Genomic DNA, 18640 nt, shown 5'->3' on the forward strand with positions numbered 1-18640 from the left:
ATTGAGGAACCAAAATGAAAATTTCATTTTTTAAAATTATTTTTTTAAAATCTGACACCCTCCTATTCAGAATACTTTGAGTTCTCAGAATATCAACTTCTCCCTTTTTGAACATCATCTTTTCCACTTTTTCCTTTTGCTTGATGGACCTGGTCCCTCTTCACACTTAAAACATTTTCATTAGAAAATTCTTCAGTAAGAACAAAGGGTTTAACCATTTGAAGTGCTTTTGAGAAATGAGAAAAGAAGGTTTTGAAAATTTCTAATTTTAGAAGGGGATTTGGAAAGAAATGTGGAGTATAAAAGAAGTGAAAGGATATGAAAGAAAGTGTCATTTTGGTATTCAAAAGATGAGACAACGGTCAGATACCTGAATGACAAACATGTGGCAATTGCAATGGTTCTCATGCATAATTCAAACTACAATGTTAAGAGTGCTAACCTTCGAGAACGGACCGGGTCCCTCTTTGTAGTTTGAATGTGATTGCCTAGATCTGTCCTGACCTCCATTTTCCTTTAGCCCTTTTTCCATGTGTGTATACCTACAAAAGGTCTGCGACTGAATTTGCTAAAACATACATAACTGAAAAGCAAGGATACCTGCTCCCTTTGCATAGTTGTGAGAGAGTTGATTGCTTCAGGCATGATCCGTTCAAGAAGATTTTAGCATTTCCAACATCAGTTTGATCATCTCAGCCAGGTCTTCTAAGAGCTTCAAGATACTTCTTGATCCATAAGGTTTGAGCACATCAAGCTGCACTTGCTACATTCTCTGCCTCAGTTGTTAAAAGTGCAACTGAATCTTGCCTTTTAGTTCCCCATGAGTGAGAGATCAGCCTATACTATCATCCACTCCTAAGGTAATCTTTCTATCAACTTGATACCCAGCATAATCAGTATTACATGTTCCTCCAAATAAAAAAGTCTCGTGATGGACATAATAGAACCAGGTCCCTGTTTTCTTCAAGTGTCTTTGGATTCTCTTAGCAGCCCTCAAATGTGATATCTTTGTACAAGAATGGAGTCTCTGAACCAGGTTCATCAACATCCAGTTTCAAGTTAGTGCCCATGAGAGTATGAATTATTCTAGGTAGCCATAACATGAAACTTTTTCAACAGCTTCAGCTTCTCTGAACTGGTACCAGGTCCCTGTCTTTGATCAGACATCAATTGCCATAAACGTTGTGCTATCTTCTTCCCTGTAGCTAAGTTCCTATGAGAGTATACAACTTGTCGTAACTTAGGGTTTAGTGAAGATGTAATCCACTTGATCTTCCATTTTGCAAAACTTCATGATGACATTACCCTTCTTTATCAATGTCTTGACTTCAAGTATGTTAAGCCATTTGAGCAACTCATTGATGTAATTTTCTTGACACCCGAGGATACCTTTAGAGGTTTTCTTGATCTACAGCTCCAAAATTTAATTCTTCCATTTTTGGTCACTTCAAAACTCACTATTCATGAGTGTAACAAACTCTTCACACAACACCTCAAGGGTTGCTTCAAAGATGACATCATAAATATGTACTTGAATAATCAGCAATTCATTTCCTAGTGATTTCAAAGAGAGGGTTTTTGACAATTTAACCTCTTTTGAAGCCATTGTTGAAGAGGAACTTGGACAACCTATAAGCTTGTTTGGGAACCGAGTGTCATACTTTGCTTCTTTGAAACTGAGCTTGATCAACTTCTTCATTCTCACCTTCAGAATTCACTTTATCAGTTTGAACTGCATCTTTTTTGTTCAGCATTGTCTACAGGACCGGGTCCGTCATCAGGTTCATCATCTGCATCAACTTCCTTGAGATTGCTGAATTCATGAAGAGGATATTTTTTCAGCAAGCTCACTGTTTAGACCGTCTCTCTGAATCTGAAGCAGCTCTTCCATCTCAGAGTCTTCTTTGTTTTGCAACTTCTCATCTTCTAGATTCATCAAACACCACATGAACCATCCCTTTTAATGTGCACATTTTTATACACCGGATAAGCCTTGTTGGAGGAAGAATATCCCACAACTATTCTTTTAACAGAATTGAGATTACACTTCTCAATATCATCATTTTGGTTACAAAACATGCATTATTCACCATTTCAGCCCGACGATTCTTTGCAAGATAACAACCTACTTATTCCACTTGAATGATGGTCTGATCTGCTTCTCTTTTACACAAGCATCACAAACTTTGTCATCTTGAGCATCAGGGGAAGTGAGAATGTTACAACGAACAATGTTTAGATCGGCAGTACATGTTCTTGCATCTCCTTCTTGTCAGCATCATCATCCGAGAGATCAAGTTGTGACCACACATTTATCTGATCGAAACTTGACTTTATTTCCTTTATCACAAATCTGTGAAACACTTAAGACTGTACTTCAACCCATTGACATAGTACACAGATTTCAAAAGAATGTTTCACGGACTTTCAAGTCCTGCCTACACCAAAAATGTATCATTTCTTGCCATTGCCAAAAGAGACACCTCCACATTGAAGTGCCTTGAGAGAGAGGAAGTTTTCAGTTTTCCCAGTCACGTGCTTTTACCATCCGCAATTCATGAACCACCACTGACTGTTACTACTTCCTCTCACTTGCATAGCAAATCACTTGTTGGCCTTGGGAACCCATTTGAGACAGGGTTTCAGTTAGCAGATAACAGAGTGATAAGAAAGTCTTTTGTCCAGTAAGGTATACTAGTTTTCTTCAACTTAGGACCATAAGCAGGACCAAGTCCCTTCTTCAGTCTATTCCGCTGTTTGGAATAGTTTGACGAACTTTCTCCATACTATTTCAACATAGGACAATCTCTCGTAAGATGTCCATCTCGACCATAATGCACACACAACAGATCATCAACATCAGAAACATATTTGTTGTGAGAATTGTATGGGAAGTTCCCACAACCCAGCCCTCTTCTACCCTTGTTGCCTTGACCAATTCGATTTGTAATGATCTTAGAGAAATTGGTCCATTTAAGGGATTTTTTAAGTTCATGTTTTACACGGACCATGTCCCTCTCTAACTGATTATTTCTCTCCAAGGCCAAATCAAATTTTGTTTCAGCAGTATTCAAACTGGTTTCTAGATCGATTTGCAAGCTGCTAGCCTCTCTCTTTCCTCTGCCATATTTCTCACTCAACATCTTTAATTTCTCCCTATGTTCTAGATTTTCATCTTCTAGAACTATCAATTGTTCTTCCACAACAAACATTTGGTCAACCAAGGCTACCTTTTGTTCATGAAGGATATCTAGGCTATTGTTCATCATATCTTTTTCAGTTGGTAACTCAAGATAGAGTCAATCAAAACAACGACTAGACTTCTCAACTTCTTAATAGAGTAAACATGTAAGTTTTGTTTAAGATAAAAAAGGGTTACCTCTTTTTCAACTTCTTCATCATCAGATTTTGCCATAAAGGCCTCATTAGAGTGTTCAAAGTCATCTGAATCACTCGAGGAATCTTCCCATGCAGTCATCTCCCTTTTCACTGTCTGGAAAAAGGCTTCTCTCCTGCTTATATTGGGACGGACCTGGTCCCCTTCTTTATCTTTTACTTTCTTATAGTCAGCTTCACCAGTCAGTTCTTCCCTCATATCTTCACCTTTTTCATTCATCTCACGAGCTTGAAGATGCTCAAACAGAGCACACAAAGTCATTTCTTCAGGTTCCCTTGTCTTATTGTCAGTCGCAAAACCATTTATCTAAGATCTGGGAAAAATTTCCAGAATCTTGGAGACTTGTCTACACACAGGGACTGGTTCTTCCAAGAGCATGAGCTCATCTATAATGTTGGAAAATCTTGTGCGAATTTCATGAACAGGTTCACTTTCTTTCATGGTGAAACTATCGAACTTAGCAGTAAAGAGATCTAGTTTAAATTTCCTTATTCCCTCAGTGACCTCATAGGTAGTTCTCAGCAGATCCTAAATTTCTTTGGCTTATTCGCACAAAGAAATCAGATCATATGCATTTGCTCCGATTCCACACATTAAGAAATTCCTAGCCTTGTGATTTTTCTCAACTTTCCTTTTGTCAAAGTCATTATATTGCCGTCGGGTTTTGACAACGACCCTTGTTACATCCCCATATTTTACTTCTATAGTTGGCACATAGGGACCCTCACAAATAACATCCCACAGCTCACAATCTTCAACCATTATAAAGTCAAACATGTACTTTTTCCACCACCAATAGTACTGACCATCAAACAGAGGTGGCTTCGTTGGAGACCGACCTTTTTGCAAGCTTAGTGGAGCAGCCATTCTTCGTAGGATTCTCTCTCTTGGTGTTAACCAGATAGAAAGCCCAGGCTCTGATACCAATTGTTGGAATGAATGTGTCCACCAACTACAATTGGACCAAGTCCCTCGACAGAATAACAATACAGAAGTAAAAGTGCCGAAAATAAATAGAACAAAGTAAATCAGAGAGTTTTACGTGGAAACCTCCTTGCTTAAGGGAGTAAAACCACGATCTGTCAAACAAGACTTTTCAAACTGTTTTCACTAATCTTCTCAAAGCAAAAGTAAAACCAGTTTACAACCACACATAGAGATTAACCTCCTAATCTCTAAACTAAGTAAAACAACCTATTACTTAATGAGCCTAAGCAATGCATCCATTGGCCACTATACTAACCCTCACTGATTAATATAGAATTTTGATCGTAAGACACAAAGTTACTCCTAACTATATTCTTACAAGGCTCAAACCAAGTTTGAAACGTTTCTAACAACAATGAAACGAATCCTACAAGTTAAGCTCAATACAAACAATCAAGAACAACAACAGGTAAGGAAAGCACTTTTTCTGTTGATCAGGTACTTGCTGTATGTGTTCTTGTGCTTGAGTTCTTCCTTGAAGATGACCTTCTCTTTTAAGCTTTTGAGTTTTAGTTTGCCAAATCTTAAGTTTGTGTTTTTGATAAAAGACTATATAAAATCAACACAAAATCTTTGAGACACCCTATTGGCTGAAGGCTTGCAGTTTAGAAAAGCTGTGCACCTACCACATCAGATGTGGCAACTTTTCTGATAGCTATCTTGTCACATTTTCATGTAGGCAATCTTGCAGGGACCAGGTCCCTTGTAATATTCTTGAAAAGGCTTGCTAGCTGACTTCCTCCTTTGAATGAATGAATTTAATATGGTGTTTGTCATGTTGAAAATATCAACCATAAAGAGTTATTACCCGTTGGACAAACACCCTCGTCCATTCTAATTGGTTTAGTACGTTGGCGCCTCACGAACCACTGACATGACATCTTTACAACTGTACCTCATTATGTATCTGATGGAGAGAACTCTACAGAGGACCAGGTCTCTACATTTGTGAGCCACTGAAATTGACAGTCTCGTCCGCTCTTCCTATTGGTGCAGTACACTGCACTTTTCACCTACCACTTGACGTGACAACTTTACAGTTGTATCGCATTTGAATTTGGACGAGAGCACTCTGCCAGGGACCAGATCCCTGCATTTGTGAGGATTATCAAAACATCTAGAATATAACATATCCAATACTATCTTCATGCCTCGACTCAGCTCGCACACTTCATTTAATGAGGTGGAAATCACAAAACATAAGTAGGTTACTTTCTAATAGAGTGAAAGTAGTATATAATTCCTCAAGGAGTAGTAGGTTTGTAAGGTGGAGAAAGAGAAGTAAGAGTTGGTTTAGGTATTTATGGAATTTCAAGCTTTGGCATTGTTGGGACTTTTAGCTTTGGAAATTCGGGGACTCTTGGCTTAGAGGGTTGCACGGAGATAGAGACTCATAATTTGTGTTCCAAGTCTCCATTTCACAACACACCCTTAACCCTTGATGTTCTAAAACCACCCTTTCATGCTAAGATCAATTACGAGAGTTCTATCCGCCCAAATTTGATTTCGTAATGCCGTACATGATCCTTATATTCTTGGCTATCCACTCAATTGATCAAATTCATAATCAAAGAATCATAGTGGATTCTTAGAAAATTGAGGCAGTACAACACTGGCCACAACCCACCTCTTCAATAGATATCAGATGTTTCTTGGGTTTGGCCGGTTATTGAAGGATTTTCATCCATAGATTCCCCATTGACCAAATTGACCCAGAAGAAGGTCAAATTTCAATGGTCAGATGAGTGTGAGAAAATCTTCTCAAAATAGAAGACTAGGTTGACTACAACTCCTATCTTGACTCTACCAGATGGTTTAGATGGTTATGTGATTTATTATGATGCATCCAGGGTCGGCCTAGTTTTGTGGTAATGCAGCGAGGTAAAGCTATAGCTTACGCTTATAGACAACTTATGGTCTATGAGTTGAATTACCCGACTCATGACCTTGAGCTTGAAGCCGTAGTATTTGCCCTAAAGATTTGGAGACACACTTGTATGGTGTTCATGTTGATATGTTCACAGATCATAAGAGCCTCAAGTATGTGTTCACCCAGAAATAGTTGAATTTTCGTCAGAGGAGATGGCTTGAATTCCTCAAAGACTATGACATGAATGTGCTTTACCATACGGGTAAGGCTAATGTAGTGGCTGATGCTCTCAGCAGGCTGTCTATGGGTAGTGTAACACATGTTTAGGAAGAAAAGAAAGAGCTAGCCAAAGACGTTCACCGCTTGCTTGCTTGCTTAGGAGTTTGCCTTACGGATACATCAGATGGTAGTGTGATAGTTTAGAATGGATCAGAATCTTCATTGGTAGCAGAGGTTAAGGAAAATAGGATAGTGATCCTATATTACTTCAGTTGAAATGTGTCGTTCATCAACAGAAAGTTGAAGTTTTCTTCTAAGGGAGATATGGTATGCTTCGGTACCAGGGTCACTAATGTGTTCCTAATGTGGGTGAGTTGAGGCAGCATATCCTTACTAAAGGTCATAACTCTAGGTATTCCAATCATCCATGTCCCACTAAGATGTATTGTGATCTACATAAAGTCTTTTCGTAGAAAGGCATGAATAGGGTAAGTGTGCTAACTGTCAATAGGTTAGTGTAGAACATTAGAAATCAAAAGGTATGACTCACGAGATTAACATTCCTACATGGAATTGGGAAGTGATAAACATGGACTTCGTTATGGGTTTACCTCACACTCGCAGACAAGATAACTCCATTTGGGTGATACTGGACAAAGTCACTAAGTCCGCTCACTTCTTGGCTTTCAAGACTACAGATTCAGTGGAGGACTACGCCAAACTCTACATCAATGAGATATTCATTTGGCATAGGGTTCCCTTGTCTATCATCTCACATAAAGGTCCTCAGTTTACCTCTCATTTCTGGAAATCATTTCAGAAAGGTCTTAGTACTCAAGTAAATCTCAGTATAACATTTCATCCACAGAGGGATGGTCAGGCAGAACGTACCATTCTAACCTTAGAAGACATATTGAGAGCTTGCATGATCGATTTCACGGGTAGTTGGGACGATCACCTACCTCTCATAGAGTTCGCCTATAATTGTCACGCCCCGAGCCTACACCCTGGGCGGGAGTGACACTCGAGAATCATTGTTGGTCCCAAGAGAACCCTTGGCCTGGTTTACTACTCAGTAGAAGACTTTACTCAACAAAGATAAATTCATGAAATAAACTAGAATGTTGTATATGGAAACATTCAACTGGCTAATAAGGCAACTCAAGTTTTATAAATCAAACAACTGAAATGAAAGAGACTAATAAACTAACAATGTCTAACTATCTATGAAGCTTCTAATACTATGAGGGATGTTGGGACAAGACCTCCTATCATCCTAACAACTAAAATGAAAAAACCTGCCAAAAGGATCCTCCGAAAAGCAATGAGGCTCACCAAATGTCTCTGAAGCTCAACTTGGTCAACGAAGCGCTGGATGCTGATCCTAGTTACCTGTTGTAAAACCCCGTATCCAAAACACACCAAAAAAGCAGATTTGGAGAAGTTGCAAGTGCAACCCATGGTTTCCATCCACGGACCGTAGGTCAGACCACGACCCGTGCTGGTAGTCCGTGGTTCACCACTGCAACCCTTCCCCAAACCCAGCTTAGAAAATCAGCTAAGTTTCGACCCACGGATAGACCCACGGTTCGTAGTTCAGACCACGGTCCGTGGATCGAGGCCCCCTTTACCCAGCCTCTGACATAAATGACGGTTGACCAACACGGACCGTCGTTCGATCCACGGTCCGTAGGTGAGGGTTAGCAGCCAGTTAGATGAAAATTGTTGAGTGGGTCAACTTTAGAGGGTCATACCTCTTAGCACAAAAATAATTATGTGTCCCATGACCTATGATATGATATATAATTGAATCCTCTTTCCAACGTCACCGAGTTTACTAAATTCCGACCTACGAGTAAAACGTTATGCTTGTTTTAGTGAAGCCCTATCGGGCAGATACGACTCTAATCTACGGACCGTAGATTGAACTACGGCCCGTAGGTCCAATCAGTTGGTCACTTCGACAACAGTTAAGTCAGGGGTCTTTTGGCCTTTTCTTATTTTGTTGGACCTCTAAGATACGTCGTTTAGACCCTAAATCATGAGGTTTTAGTCAGTTTAAGTCTAGAAATATAACTAGAACTTACCTAAGTCAAATCATTCTTCATAACTTAGAAAATTAGAAGCGTAAGAAGAGAAAGACGCGACCAACCCTAACTCCAAGAACGCAACAAGGTTTCTTCAGTTCCAGTCCAGAAATCAAAGGATTTCTTCGTGAAATTTTTCACCAGGTATGTGAGATTTCACTAGTGGGTTCCTTTCACCCATTAAGTCCCTAGTTTTCAGTCAGTTTCTTGATTCCCTTATTATGACTAGACCTAGGGTTTTTGGAATGTTAGAATTGTTGGGTTCTTAGCTGTTAAAATGATCCAAATCAGATTAGTAATTAATATTTAGTTTAATGCATGAATTGCTGAACCCTAGCTATGTATTTCTTTAGTTCTTGAATTACACATGCTAGGTCATATATTTCAGTTATACATGCCTCAGCTATTAATGCATCAATATCAGTTTAATTGTTGCATTCTCAGTTTGCATGTTCAGTTTGAGCTACCCAGTAACTTACAAAAAATTAGTCATAATGTGTTCATTACTTAATCCATTGGGAGTAGCATAATACCGAGTTGGACTAGGGTTCAGCATAACCATATAGTCCTAGAACTACTAGCCATGTAGGCTGTAACTCCCCTCTGTGGGCATCATTTCAGTGATCACGCCAGCATGCCTCTATACCTCTGGCAAGGTATATTGGGTCCTCTCAATAGGGCGTATAAATCAGACTCCACATTTAGCTCATGTGGTTTTATGTCGGTTATTAGTAGCTCCCACAGTTCAGTCAGATTCTATTGCATTGATTATGTATCAGTATATTCAGTATTCAGTCTCAGCATGTTTTAAATTGGTCATTGCATTTAGTTATCTAAGTATTCCGTATCAATATCATGTTCAGATTATTTCATTGCTTTATTGCTTTATTCAGTTATATGTTGTTTAAGCTTTACTCTATCCTACATGCTCAGTACCTTTCAAGTACTGACGCATACGTGCGCTACATCTTCTCGTGATGTAGGTTCAGGTTCTCAGCATCCAGATCATACTTAGATCGGTTCCCAATCTCCAGTTAGCAGAATCAGTGGCGAGTCCTCATTCTCCGAGGACAATAGTCATGAGTTTGTTTTCAATATTTTCAGTCCTTTAGTTTCAATTTTGCTAGACTTAGCTTGGGCCTGTCCCAACATTTCTAGTCAGTTAGAGGCTATTTTCAGACATAGTTAGATTCAGCTTAGTGTTGAGTTAATATTTTCTTTGTATTAAACTCATCAGTTTTCATTCATCTTAGTTGTAGTATATGGGTATTCCCCATCATTTCAGACTTTATGATTTAGCTTCCGCATCAGTTTTTATTATCTTTAGTATGCTCATGATTATATCAGCAGGGTTAGCATGGGGTCACTTGTGATCCTAGGTCCCGTGTCCGCGTCCAGGGGGTAGCCTTGGGGTGTGACAAACTTGGTGTCAGAACATTAGGTTTAAGAGTCCTAGGATGTCTCAAAAGCCGCACTAACTATAGTCATTTTCATGGGTGTGAAGTGCACCACATCTAATGAGAGGGAGGCTATGAAGTGTTTTAGGAAAACTTCACTTTCTTGATATTCTTATCGTGCGTTGGTATGATCTCCTTTCAAATCTATTGCTATGCGCTTAAGATCATGCCTCCTTGTAGAGCTTACGCAAGGAATGCTAATGCACGCAATGCTAATGCAGTTCCTCCAGTTCCAGACCTTGAGGTTTTGAACGCAGAGTTTTGGAATGCGATTAAGCTTTTGGCTCAGAGTATGACCAACCAGAACAATCAACAGGTTCCAGTTCCTAGTAATAAGAATGGTGGATCAATGGCAGCTAAAGTTCGAGATTTTGTTAGGATGAATCTGCCTGAGTTTTTAGGGTCCCAAGTAGATAAGGACCCACAAAACTTCATTGATAATGTTAAGAAAATCTTTGGAGTGATGCAAGTGACTGGTAATGGTAGGGTTGAGTTGCCATCCTACCAGCTTAGGGATGTGGCTCACATATGGTTCTCTCAGTGGAAAGACAACATGGGCAAATTTTTCTTTTGTAAGTCCCTTTGTAGCAGTAATATTAGGTGTCAGTCCAGAAACTCTATCAGAACCCTTCTTAGTCTCCACTCCAGTCGGTGACCTAGTTATAGCTAGACGGGTATACAAAAATTGCCCTGTCACAGTCTCTCAGAAATTCACCTCATTAGATATTGTAGAGCTAGAAATGGTAGAATTTGATGTCATTCTAGGCATGGATTGGTTACATTCCTGTTATGCCTCAGTTGATTGTAGAACAAGGATTGTTCGTTTTCAGTTTCCAGACGAACCAATCTTAGAATGGAAGGGTAGTAGCTTAGTGCCTATGGGTCGATTCATTTCTTACCTTAAGGCCAGAATATAATCTCTAAGGCTTGTCTCTATCTTCTAGTTCAGGTTAAGGATTCAAGTTCTGAATCCCCAACTCTTGAGTCAGTCCTTCTAGTCAATGAGTTCCCAGAAGTGTTTCCAGATGATCTTCCCGGAGTTCCTCCCGAAAGGGAAATCAACTTTGGAATTAATCTCATTCCAGATACCCAGCCTATCTCTATTCCTCCTTATAGAATGGCTCTAGCTGAGATTAAGGAATTGAAAGAGCAATTGAAAGACCTTCTAGATAAGGGCTTCATCAGACCTAGTATTTCTCCATGGGGTGCACCAGTGTTATTCGTAAAGAATAAAGATGGTTCTCTCAGAATGTGCATTGACTATAGACAGTTGAACAAGGTCACAATCAAGAATAAGTATCCTATCCCCAGGATTGATGACTTGTTTGACCAACTTCAGGGTGTTAGTCATTTCTCAAAGATAGACCTCAGATCGGGTTATCATCAAATTAAAGTCAGAGATAGTGACATTCCAAAGACAACCTTCAGAACTCGGTATGGTCATTGTGAATTTGTAATCGTGTCATTTGGACTAACCAATACTCCTGCAGCTTTCATGGATTTGATGAACAAAGTGTTCAAGAAGTACTTGGACTTGTTCGTTATCGTCTTTATTGGTGATATCCTCATTTACTCTAGGAATGAGGAAGAACATGGGACTCATTTGAGAGTTGTTCTGCAAACTCTCAAAGATCGTCACTTATTTGCAAAATTTAACAAGTGCGAGTTTTGGTTACAATCAGTTGCCTTCCTTGGGCATATTGTGTCTAGTCAAGAAATTCGAGTAGATTCCCAGAAGATAGAAGCAGTGAAACAATGGCCTAGACCTACCTCTGCTACAAATATCAGAAGTTTCTTGGGTCTAGCGGGCTATTAGAGATGGTTCGTGGAAGGATTTTCATCCATAGCCTCACCATTGACTATGTTGACTTAGAAGATGGTCAAATTTCGATGGTCAAATGATTGTGAGAAAAGCTTCGCTGAATTGAAAACTAGGTTGACTACAACTCCTGTCTTGACTCTACCAGAGGGTTTAAATGGTTAAGTGATCTATTGTGATGCATCCAGGGTCGGCCTAGGTTGTGTGTTGATGCAGTGAGGTAAGGTTATAGATTATCTTCTAGACAACTTAAGGTACATGCAAAGAATTATCTAACTCATGACCTCGAGCTTGTAGCAGTGGTGTTTGCACTCAAGATTTGGAGACACTACTTGTATGGTGTTCATGTAGATGTGTTCACAGACCATAAGAGCCTCCAGTATGTATTCACCTAGAAAGATTTGAATCTTTGCCAGAGAAGATGACTTGAGTTTCTCAAGGATTATGATATGAGCGTGCATTACCATCCTAGAATGGAGAATGTAGTAGCAAATGATCTTAGCAGACTATCTATGGGTAGTGTAGCACATGTTTACGAAGAAAGAAAAGAGCTAGTGAAGGATGTTCACAGGCTTGCTCGTTTGGGAGTTTACCTTATGAGCATATAAGATAGTGGTGTAACAGTTCAAAATGGGTCATAATCTTCATTGGTAGCAGAGGTTAAGGAAAGGCAAGACAATGATCTAATCTCGCTTCAACTTAAGGGTGCAGTCCACCAACAGAGAGTTGAGGTTTTCTCCCAAGGGGGAGATGGTGTGCTTTGCTATTATGTGTTCCTTAGGTGGATGAGTAGGTGGAGCAGTCTTGATTGGGCCAGATTTGGTTTATGAAGCTATGGGAAAATGTTCAACTCATCAGAAATAGACTTAAGACAGAAGTCCTATGCAGATGTAATGAGAAGGAAATTAAAGTTTGAGATAGATGATTGAGTTTTCTTGAAAGTGTCACCTATGAACGGGGTGATGAGATTTGGCAAGAAAAGGGAAGTTCAGTCCTAGATATGTAGGCCCTTACAAGATTCTGAAAAGGATTTGTAAAGTGGCTTATGAGTTAGAGTTACCAACAGATCTAGCAGCAGTACAACCGGTCTTTCACATTTCTCTTTTGAAGAAGTGTATGGGTGATCCAGCATCCGTAGTGCCATTAGAGAGTGTGGATGTGAAAGATAGTCTCTCGTATGAGGATGTACCAGTTGAGATTCTCGATCATCAAGTTAGAAGGTTGAGAAACAAAGAAGTCGCTTTAGTTAAGGTTTTTTGGAGGAGTCAGTCCGTAGAGGGAGTTACTTGGGAAGCAAAAGTAGCCATGAAAGCCAAGTATCCTCACCTCTTTCCTTCCGATTTCACTCCAGCTTGAGGTAATAGTTCCTCTTCAATTTTTTAGTCATTCATGCGTAAATTTAGTCTTAGAATCATGTTCCTTCAGTTTGTACTTGCATTTTCAGCGTATTTGCATGTTCTTGGAATTCAGTTCAGTCAAAAATTTAGTTCTCAGTGTTCAGTGGTAGGGATTGTAGCCCTCTCCCTCTATTTCAGCTAGTTCGGTCTTCATTCAAAGACGGATGGTCCTAAGGGGGAGATAATGTAGCACCCCGTATCCAAAACAAACTAAAAATGTAGATTTTGAGATGTTGCAGGTGCAACATACTGTTGCCATCCACGGACAGTAGGTCAGACCACTGCCCGTGCTGGTGGTTCGTGGTTCACCACTGCACCCCTCCCCAAACCCAGCTCAGAAAATCGGCTAAGCCTCAACCCACAGTCTGTAGGTTAGGCCATAGTCTGTGGTCTTTGTCCGTGGATCAAGGCCCTCTTTACCCAGCCTCTGACGCAAACGACGGTTGACCAGCACAGACTGTCGTTCAATCCACGGTCCATAGGTGAAGGTCAGCAACTAGTTAGATGAATATTATTGAGTGGGTCAACTTCATATGGTCATAACTCTTAGAACAAAAGGAATTATTGTCCCATGACCTATGGTATGATAGATATTTGAATCCTCTTTCCAACGCCACCGAGTTTGCTAAAATCTGACCTCTGAATAAAAAGTTATGCTCGTTTTAGTGAATCCCTGTTGGGCAGACTTTACCTATGACTCCAATCTACGGACTGTAGATTGAACTATGGCCTGTAGGTCCAATCCATCGGTCACTCCGACAGCAGTTAAGTCAGGGGTCTTTTGGTCTTTTACTATTTTGTTGGACCTCTAAGATACGTCGTTTAGATCCTAAATCATGAGATTTTAGTCAGTTTAAGCCTATAAACATAACTAGAACTTACCTAAGTCAAATCATTCTTCATAACTTAGAAAATTAGATGCGTAAGAAGAGAAAGAGGCGACCAACCCTAACTCCAAGAACGCAACAAGTTTTCTTCAGTTCCTGCCCAGAAATCAAAGGATTCCTCCGTGAAATTCGTCACCAGGTATGTGAGATTTCACTAGTGGGTTCTTTTCACCCATTAGGTCCCTAGTTTTGAGTCAGTTTCTTGATTCCGTTATTATGACTAGACCTAGGGTTTCTTGAGTGTTAGAATTGTTGGGTTCTTAGCTGTTAGAATGATCCAAATCAGATTAGTACATTAATATTTAGTTTAATACATGAATTGCAGAACCCTAGCTATGTATTTCTTTAGTTTTTGAATTACACATGCTAGGTCATATATTTTAGTTATTCAGTTTTATATGCCTCAGTTATTAATGCATCAATATCAGTTTAATTGTTGCATTCTCATTTTGCATGTTCAGTTTGAGCTATCCAGTAACTTACAGAAATTTAGTCATAATGTGTTCATCACTTAATCCATTGGGAGTAGCATAATACCGAGTTGGACTAGGGTTCAGCTTACCCATATAGTCCCAGAACTACTAGCCACGTAGGTTGTAAGTCCTCTCTGTGGGCATCATTTCAGTGATCACGCCAGTATGCCTCTATACCTCTGGCAGGGTATATTGGGTCCTCTCAATGCGGCATATACATCGGGCTCCACATTTAGCTCATGTGGTTTTATGTCGGTTATTAGTAGCTTCCACAATTCAGTCAGATTCTATTGCATTGACTATGTATCAATATATTCAGTATTCAGTATCATCATGTTATAAATTGGTCATTGCATTCAGTTAGCTAAGTATTCAGTATCTATATCATGTTCAGATTATTTCATTGCTTTATTGCTTTGTTCAGTTTATGTTATTTCAGCTGTACTCTATCCTGCTTGCTTAGTACCTTTCAAGTACTGACGTATACGTGCGCTACATCTTCTCGTGAAGTAGGTTCAGCTTCTCAGCATCCAGATCATGCTTAGATCGGTTCCCGATCTCCAGTCCAGCAGAATCAGTGGTAAGTCCTCAATCTCCGAGGACAATAGTCATGACTTTCTTTTCAGTATTTTTAGTCCTTTAGTTTCAGTTTTGCTAGACTTAGCTGTGGCCTGTCCAACATTTCTAGTCAGGCTATTTCAGACATAAATAGATTCAGCTTAATATTGAGTTAATATTTTCTTTGTATTAAACTCATTAGTTTTCATTCATCTTAGTTATAGTATATGGGTATTCCCCATTATTTCAGAATTACCTTATGATTTAGGTTCCGCATCAGTTATTATTATCTTTAGTATGCTCATGAGTATGCCAACAGGGTTAGCTTGGGGTTACTTTTGATCCTAGGTCCCGTGTCCACGTCCAGGGGTTAGCCTCAGGGCGTGACACTTGTATCTGTATCATAAAAAGATTCAGGCCAAATGACATCTAGAATGTACGAGCATGTGAGGGGAATTCTAAAACATGACATAAGTTTGAATTGGAAATAAAGAAATACTTACCTTGTCTCAACTCAACTAAGTAATACTCAACTTATTTTAAATCAGTCAACAATTAACTCAATGTATTAGAAAATACAATGTAACCCAATTTGCATATAAAAGTACAAGTAACTTTGTGGGAGATTCTCTAACCGACAATCATCACTATGAGCTATGTGAGGATACTTCGTCTAACCCATGCTGCCAGAGCTGTCCTATACTTTGCCGGGGTATAAAACCTACTACTAAGTGGATCCACTACTCTATGCTAAAAAACATTAAGGAATCATCTACAAAGTATGACCCTTTCTTCCCACGTTGGCTACATGTTTTATGGAGACTTGAGTTATCTGAACTCGTCTCCATATCGGTGCTAGATACTACTCCCAAAATGTAACTAGATCATATGTTTAAAAATATAACTTTTCTGTGGTTTGAGATTATTACTCAAAAGATCTTTCTCTTAAAAGAGATGGTGCTAAAATTGCTCATGAAAACTTTTTTTTCTAAGAAATCGGCGTTTCCTCTCATCTTAAATGTGAAAACATTTACTCTTTGGTAATACTTAGTTCCCATATAACATTTTAAAGAAATGAACTTGGCTCTACTCTTGCTCAATCTCAAGGCTTAAGTTTAAAACAAGTTTAAAACGATTGCAAAAGATTTTTGAAATGACTTGAAGAACTCTCAATACTTGACTCTTAACTCTATCTTGAATTTGAATTTATGGATTCAAGATTTTGATTTGGAATGTAGGACCTCTCGATGATTTGGGAAGGTTATGATAGTTGTTCATAAGAACGGGCGAAGATCCAAGCTAACGCACATTGGAAACGACACGGATATAGAATTTATTTTTTAGTCGCCTAAATATTTTCGAGGCAGAGTACTCCGTATCGTCTGCGCGACGTGGCTATGGAATTAATATTTTGGTCGCGTAAATATTTTCTAAGCAGAGGACTCCGTATCCTCTCGGCGATGCGGAGAGGGGATAATTACCTGGGGACTGAAATTCTAAGCATCAAAACTCGATTCAACTATTTACCCGATGTGGACCTGGACACAATTAGTTACCTGATCTTTTCCTCTCCTCCCAAACTCGATTCAACTCGCACCCAAAATAGTTTTATCGACTAAATATTCAAAAATACACAAACCCAGAACGACTCGAATGAAACCACATGAAAATCCATCAAGAAACTCAAAGTCTTTACGAAACTTACACCTCAAGAACTCAAAAATTCCAATTATGGCTATAACTTAAGAACATCAAATTCTTTAACTTGAGTACGAAATTTTACACTGAAATGAACATAATTGACGCGTGGGTGAACGAACGCAACACTATGTGAACTCATAAAACACTTTAGGGATCAACCCTTGGTGAAACGACCTTCGATTCTGCAAGAAATCTCCAAGAACACCTTGACTTTTCTCCTTTTCTCTTCTTCTTGAACTATTCTCAAACCCTAGGCTTTAATTTAGATTGCGTAAACTGAACCAATTCAGTTTAGACCCCTAATTAATTACAAAAGTCGAAATAACTTGATTGGGTAAGGAAAATACCAAAATACCCCTCGTAAATCTGGTTAACTTTCCTTAACTTGACAGCCCGACTTCCAACGGCCATATCTCCATCATACGAGCTCGAAATTTAGCAAACTTGGTAGCATTGGAAAGAGGATTCCAAGACCTTTCATTTGACATCTTATGACACACCTAAATCATCTTGTGAGTTATAGTCGTTTTAAGTTGACCCAAAACTCATACTTAGCATAACTTGCTTAAATTTCCAAATTTAATCTTTCCAAAAATAGTTTCTTTCTAATTCTAGTTCTTTCAAATAGTGAGGTGTTACAGTAATAATAGCTTCCATTCATGTATTCAGATGGCCCCGTATAAGGCACTATATGGGCATAGATGCAGGTCCCCGATTGGTTGGTTTGAAGTAGGTGAAGCAGCCTTGATTGGTCCAGATTCAGTTCATGAGACTATAGAGAAAGTTCAGCTCATCCGAGATAGACAAAAGAGAGCTCAAAGTCGTCAGAAGTCCTATGCAGATGTGAGGAGAAGGGATGTAGAGTTCAAAATTAATGATTGGGTTTTTCTAAAGGTGTCACCTATGAAGGTGGTGATGAGATTTGGCAAGAAAGGGAAGCTGAGCCCTAGATATGTAGGTTCTTACAGAATCCTGAAATGGGTTGGTAATGTGGCTTATGAGTTATAGTTGCGAGCAGAACTAGCAGCGGTTCATCTAGTCTTTCACATTTCCTTGTTGAAGAAGTGTGTGGGTGATCCGACAACCATAGTACCAATATAGAGTGTGGTTGTGAAGGATAGTCTCACTTATGAAGAGGGGTCAGTTGAGATTCTTGACCATCAGGTTCGTAGGTTGAGAAATAAAGAAGTCGCTTCTGTAAAGGTTTTGTGGAGGAGTCAGTCAGTAGAGGGAGCTACTTGGGAAGAAGAAGCAGCCATGATGGCCAAGTACCTTAATCTCTTTCCTTCCGATTCCGTTTCAGGTTGAGGTAATAGTTCCTCTCCAGTCTCTCAGTTTACTCTTTTGAAATTCAGTATCAGTATCTTATTTCCTCAGTTATTCTTGTATTTCAGTCTCTTTGCATGTTCGTGGAACTCAACTTAGTCAGATATCAATTTCAAGTTCTTTTAAAGTCTTGGGCCAACTTCAAACAACCATAACTTTTAGCACATGATGAGTTAGGAGACCTATAAGATATCAAATTAAAGGTCTTAGAATCCTCTTTCCAACGTTACCAAGTTTGTTAATTTATGAGCTCGTATGATAGAGATATGCTCATTTGAAGTCAGGCTGTCCAAATAAGGAAAGATACCTAAAAATATGAGGGGTATTTTGGTCTTTTCCTTACCCAATATGATTTAAGTGATTCTAGTAAGGTTTTAGGAGTCTAAACTGATTGGAATCAGTTTTAGTTATTCCTAAAATGCACTTAGGGTTTTTAGAGGAGTTCAAGAAGAGAAAAGAGGA

The sequence above is a fragment of the Solanum verrucosum genome, unplaced genomic scaffold (assembly GCF_900185275.1).
Source record: "Solanum verrucosum unplaced genomic scaffold, falcon-dt-bn FXZP01000052.1, whole genome shotgun sequence".
Taxonomy (NCBI): Eukaryota; Viridiplantae; Streptophyta; class Magnoliopsida; order Solanales; family Solanaceae; genus Solanum; species Solanum verrucosum.